Source organism: Condylostylus longicornis, unplaced genomic scaffold (genome assembly GCF_029603195.1).
Source record: "Condylostylus longicornis isolate FDR11 unplaced genomic scaffold, ASM2960319v2 ptg000027l, whole genome shotgun sequence".
In the NCBI taxonomy this organism is placed as follows: domain Eukaryota; kingdom Metazoa; phylum Arthropoda; class Insecta; order Diptera; family Dolichopodidae; genus Condylostylus; species Condylostylus longicornis.
The window spans coordinates 7,103,120-7,109,826 of record NW_026577996.1 but is presented as its reverse complement, the minus strand read 5'-3'; positions in this window follow the sequence as shown (position 1 = coordinate 7,109,826).

The following is a 6,707-nucleotide window of genomic DNA, read 5'->3' as shown; positions in this document are numbered from 1 at the left end:
ATTTTAAATTATACACAAACAGCTTGAATATCCTTATAAGAAAACCTCCTCTAAATCTGTCTTGCATTCTATTGTTTTATATTAACTAGATATACTCGTATTTTATAAAATTGAACGTATTATGGTAATTCATTGAAAAGTTTCCGCATATAAAATTCACAATATGTGAAGGAGAAGCTTGGTTATCATGTAGTTAATATTAGGTAATATAAAACACAAGAGTATAATATGCATATACATAGATATATGTACATATATAATATGCAATGACTATATATACACAGTTATATATAGATTGGTCGAAATCATCACAGAAATATGAATTTCTGTTTAACTAGCTACACAAGTTACTTGACTGTTTTGTTAGTATTTTAGAAAATATTCATTAAAATTCTGTTTGTTCATTCGTGAACAAATTTTTCTTTTATTTTTCGTAGATTAAGCAAAGAAGCATGTTATGAAAAACGTATGTTATTCATACATTACCGTCTTTATTAATTTGGTATGAAATATATTAAATAATTTTGAATTCTCCCATGGATTACAGAGTGTTCAAATGTATTGACATGTTGCCATTCTATAATAAAATTTGAATGGACGACGCATGCACCCTTAACGGAGCCATACGAATTAAATAAAATGTTAAAATATGCGCATTTGGAACAAAACTCATACCTTTTTGTAGGCTAACGAGTAGTGACATGACAGCGTGTGGGGCGGAACGAATAGTATGCTGGTAGCAGCAGTGTTGAGTTCGGGCGTCGGAATTGAGGTAAGCGAAACTCTATATTCCAGTCCGTCTTCTAAAAAGGCCACTGAGCCTTTGGTGTCTGATAAAAAGGAGGCAAAGTTGGTAGTCGCCTTTTCACTGAAAATTGCCGACTGGGTCTATACCTTACACAAAATAAGTACAATATGGTGGCTGTTAGTGAGACAATCTGGACGGGTATTTTGCCATGATGAATATAAGACGGTTAATCATAATTTTTGTTTTTGTGAAGCATTGGCCAGCAAGTGATGAGCTCACTTTGGAGTATGTTAGATGACATTCTCGAATTTGTGGGAGGTTGCTCTTGAACACATCTGTAATTATGTGAGGATTATAGTCCAACCTAGCATCGTTGATGGTTATCATTAGGTTCTAATAATAAGTCTAACAATTTACAAATCTAATCTAATGGACTACTGACATGAGTGATCATACAGTCCATCTATAAAGTATAATATAGTGGAATCGGAGGTTTAAACACCAAGATTTTATAATAATATATTTAAGTATACAAATTATATCCTTTTCAGTTCTTTGTAAATGAATGCTAACACCGTATATGCGGGACAGCATAATACATTGATATAGGTGTACATATGTACACTTACATATATTTGTCAGTTATACACTGATAATTTAGGTGTATTTACTTGAAATTATTAGTAAAATTTCCTCCGGCGTTCATATTTCAGTCAATTTTAATTTCTTCTTTTTTATGGATTTTAATTTTGTTTTTTTTTTTTTTTTGTTCCAAAGATCCTATACGTTAAAATTCTTTCTTTACACTAACCACAGTTACGTTATGGACACCTCAATTATTGTTACCTATATAGTAAATTGCATATTATGCATATGCATAAAATGAAGGAGAATATGGGTTTTAAAAACGATTGAGTCTTTTAAGTTGGAAAAAAATTTCGTATATAAGGCAATCCTTGTGTAACATATAATTATTAGAAAAAGCAATCTTATGCAAGAAAATTTTGCATATACAAGTAAATGTGTACGAGGTCTACTTAAATGATTCTGGAATGATAACTGCTTAAACTAGTTTAATCAAATTTTGAAATATCAAAAAACTTTGACGCGTATAACGTTCTTTATAATCTTTTCAGTTTTACAGCCCCAACTTTAAGTACTTCAAGAGAGCAGGACTGTTGAACTAAGAAAGAGACCACAGAACTCTTGAACTAAAAAAGAGGCTTAAGAGAGAGGAGAGAGTTCTCGTTTGGGAGTTAAAAATACTTCCGTTTAATTAAAATTAAAAATTATATTTATCTCTCTCTCTCTCTTTTGCTAACGGTAATATTTTATGAATTGAGAATTAATTTGAGAGCAATTGCATTCTCTTAAATATGATTCAAAATTATCAAGATTTATTGCATAAAATATTTACATAATTATGGCTACTCTATTCTTTTAACACTCAACTCTTATAATACCGCTTGCCTTTAGATATTTCGAATTTTCGATATTCTTTAATAAATAATTTTAAGTTTCAAATTCCCAAAAAATAATAAAAAATTTTTTAAATACTTAACTATAATTTCCAACTTTCGGTTATTCATTAATAATTGATAAGCCCCTAGTTTCATAAATCCCTTGTAAATTAAAAAACTTTTGGATTAAATATACAGTAGGTCCTGTTTATATTATTATTTTTTTTTTTCGTAAACAAGTCAATTTTTGTGTTAAAATAAAGAATTTCAATTTCAAATAGGTTTCTTCTTTACAATATATCTATGTTAGCACGGCAATGTATGTATATTCAAGTATACAAAAATGAAAATTCTAGAAAGAGAAAAAATGAAAATCAAAAATTCTATATTTTTACTTTTCTTCTTTTAAATGGTGAATAAAGGATTTTCCTCCTTTTTTCTTCCTAGTCTATATTTACTTAAGTTCAATTTTATATGTACATTTAATATGCTTTTTATCCATTATCCTATAGTATATTTTTATAATTCGAAATTTATTGTATATTTTTAACATAATGTTTATGCAACATGTTTGCTTAAAAATAAAACCAAAAGAAAGTAAAAACAAAACAAATTTGAATCAAACCAATGGTTTGAATAGTAGCACTTTTCTCACGACTTTCTACATATTTTTAGGGGAAAAAAATAATAAGCCGAAAATTAAAATATTGCTAATTTTTAAAGACGATAACATGAAAATGAAGGGAAATGGAAAATAAGTTTTGGTCCGACAGAAAAAATCATTGTTAGTTTCAACTAACTCCTAAAATTTTATATTTCTACGAACCACTGTCTAAGAAAAAAGAGATGTTAAAAAGTTTAAAAGCACAGGCTTAAGATAGAACCCTATTAGTCATTCTGTTATTGTAATCACTAACGAGATGACGCGAAGGGGGTCTGAGGTTCGTCCTCTTCTGTGGATTATTAATGCCTGCATATTTGTTCTGCTTGAGGAGAAATCAAATCATCGCAGAGTAATGTCATTATGCGAAATTGTTCCTTCCATTTCGCTTAAGTTAGTCTTCATCGGAACTGCTGGGGATGGATCGAAATCGGGTTCGTCTTGTTACTGATTTTTTCACCGGCCACTATCCTCTGCACAAACCGGCAAATCGGAATCTATTTTGTTTAGGTTCTGTCGGGATAATAAGAAGACGGTCATACATATTCTGAGTGATAATCCTTCTATGGTCGTCAGATGGCTCAGGTGATTTTGGCAGGGCTTTCCCACTGTTCCAGCGATCTCCCATTCAACTCCCTGAGGGATATCTGCAGGTATTTACTTGGAACTGGAATAGTATAAGAACTACAATAAGCTATGGCTAACTGCTATGGTTGTAGAGAAGATATATTCCATTGTCCATACCTGTCTTCATTAAACTACATTCTACAATTCTGTCATTGTAATGTGCTATGAAATTTCTCGTTTCGATGTAAACTGTTTCTCGTTTCGATGTAATAAATTGTCGTAGCTTATGAAAATGATGGGTGAATGGGAAGAGAAGAGATGTAGGGAAAATATCTCGTTTCGATGTAATAAATTGTCGTAGCTTATAAAAAGGATGGGTGAATGGGAAAAGAAGAGATGTAGGGAAAACTTCATCTAGAAAAATGGGAGGAAAAACGACAAACGAACGGACTGAGTGAGCCAGAGAAACGGAAACTTATTTTTCCAAATTTGATGGAAAGTTCTAAAAAAAGGAAAGGAAAAATTAAGTAGAAATTCGACGATTAGTTTAGTGATTTATTATTACTTTTTATTTTACTTTGTACAAAATATTATCAAAAACGACAGAAAAAAAAACAACAAAAAAAAGTTGAATATTTTGTCGGAAAGGAAAAATGTTTTTCTCTTTCTGCTTATGGACATTTTATACTTCTATTGAGTCCAGTTAACTTTTTTCTTCCTTTTAACTTTTTAGATATTTACACAAAATATATAAGTACAAGGAAAAATATACGTAAATGTTTGTGTTACATATGAAGGTTTTTTTTTTTGTAAATTTAACTTTCTTTCTTTAGGCACATCAAAAATTTTCCAACAAAATTTATATACTCTTTGGTCTTTGTAAAAATTTGAAATAAGTAAAGATACAAACGCCCTATCCCCCTGCCTTCTCCAAACCGATTTATTTAAGACACGTTACTGAATTTTTTTTTGTTATTAGTTTGGTTTGATTCGATTCTTACTTTTATTCCGGGTACCCATACCCGCACTGTTATACAATTGAGGTAATAAAATTTTAAAAATACGAGTATCAATGTTTGCTTTTAATTTTTTTAAACAGGAAATTGTATTGAAAGTTATTAAAGATAATATTCAAATTTAATGCACAAACAAAAATATTTTTATTGTTTGTATATACGAGTATGCAATTAAATTATATGTTTATTGATAGAGAAGTAGATTTCTTATACGAGAAGTAGCTCATAGATCTCTTACATAAAAATTAATAAGGAATTAAATAAAATTGAATTTAAATGATTGGCAAATCATTTAAATAAGAACTAGGTATTTTAAAAAATATTTATAGAAAGCTGACAGTCGCGTCCGGAGGGTATAGGATTCTTATTTCGTTGGACCAAAGACATATTATGTGCTGTGCACTCTGAATGGAATGGTGAATCATTGCAACAATTGACCGGGCCTTTCTCACTCCAAAAAATTTATGTTTTCCTTGGGACAAGAACTGGCAATACTTAGCTGTACAGATTTGTGCTTATCTCTACTTACTTCAATACAAAGTCTAGTTATTCTAATTACTAATCTTGTCTAACCACCTCTTCAGGGGATTGTATTTTGCGATAAATACAAGAACCTTATTGATTTCACGCAATAAAACGAAACGATGATAAAAATAATTGTTTTGAAGAGTGTACACACTATAATCTATATCATACACTACTGACAACTCGTATTCCTTTTGAGTGGTGTGTTGTCGATTGTAAATGAAACGCTACATTGAAAGGATATCCTGCTTTGTAATAATAAATCGCAACCCATAAATTAGCTCTTCCGTCTGCCACTGATTAGCTCTTCCATCTACATTTTCTGTGCCTGCCACTGATGTAGAAAAGCATATTCAATTCCTTTTTTGGGGTTCATGGAGGTGGATTCGTTTTGATACGTTTTTGGGAGGGATTCTGATTATCTCCAAAGATAATTCATTCACATGGAGGTCGTCAATTGTTTAATTTCAGGGTTGTCGATAAAGTACGTGACTGTGCGGCCGGAATTCTCTTCTCTTAGCAAAATTACCACTAAAGCTAACATATAAATTTATATATTATTAAGATTTTATTTTATTTTTAGAAGTATGAGGTCAGTTACCGGAATAAATATATCTAACTACTCTTTCCAACTACTCCTATATATGGCATCCCATATAGAAGTAGATAAAAACGTGACAGTACTCTAGGAGTGATGCCTCCTCCTAGAGTACTGTCACGTTTTTATCTACTTCTAAATGAAATTCGAAACTTATTTCCATGCATTTTTTGCGCAATCAATTTCAGAAACAGAATTTCCGTTGCCACAAAATGACCAAAAATATAATTATGCAAGTCTTTTTTAAATTTTTGCGTACTTTTAAGGAAAATATTGGTGTGAGTTTGTTGAATTTAGTACGTGTAATGAATAATTGAACCTTACAATTTTAATAACATACAAATGAAATAAAAAAAAAAACTAGAAGAAAGAAAAATCTTTTGAATTTTTAAATTGTTGATAATGAAAGAAAACTTTTAAATTATTTTAACAATAGAAAATAATTGGTTAAGTGTTTGGCTCTATTATGGGTACAAAGTGTGTTGTGGATAACCGTTTTATTGTATGGATGGGTAAAAAATTCGGACATTAAAAAAAAGGGGTCCATTTGAATTTTTTTTTTTTTTTTTAAATTTTTTGTTAAAAATAAAAAAGAAAAAACACATTACGAAAATTTTTACTTTTGAACCTCTTTAGAATTAAAAAAATTATTGGGAATTTTATTTTACACAGAAACGGTTGTCGAATTGAAATTTTTCAATTTTTATTTTCCATTTTATTGTTACGAGTATAAATTCTATCTCGCACTTAAAAGAATTTCTCAATTCTCTTTGTTTTTTATATTGTTCGAAAAATAACAAAAAAAGAAACTTAAAAATTAAAAAAAAAATGAGGAAACCACTTTAACTTTCACCCTTACCCATAAACCTTTTGTTCCTTTCTGTATTTCGGTTGATCGTATTCATTAATGATAGGAACACCAAATTCGTTAGCCTGACTGCTTGCCTGCAGTCTATGTATTATCCCTGTCTATTAATTTTTTTTTAATTCTACTTCAATGGGAATATATTGTTGGGTATACTTCACATATTATCAGCTTCCCTCCACATTAATCTCTCGTATAACTTGTATAATTTCATTCAAACTTATGTTAAATTGTGCAAAGGATTTTTCAATATTAAATTTCATTTAC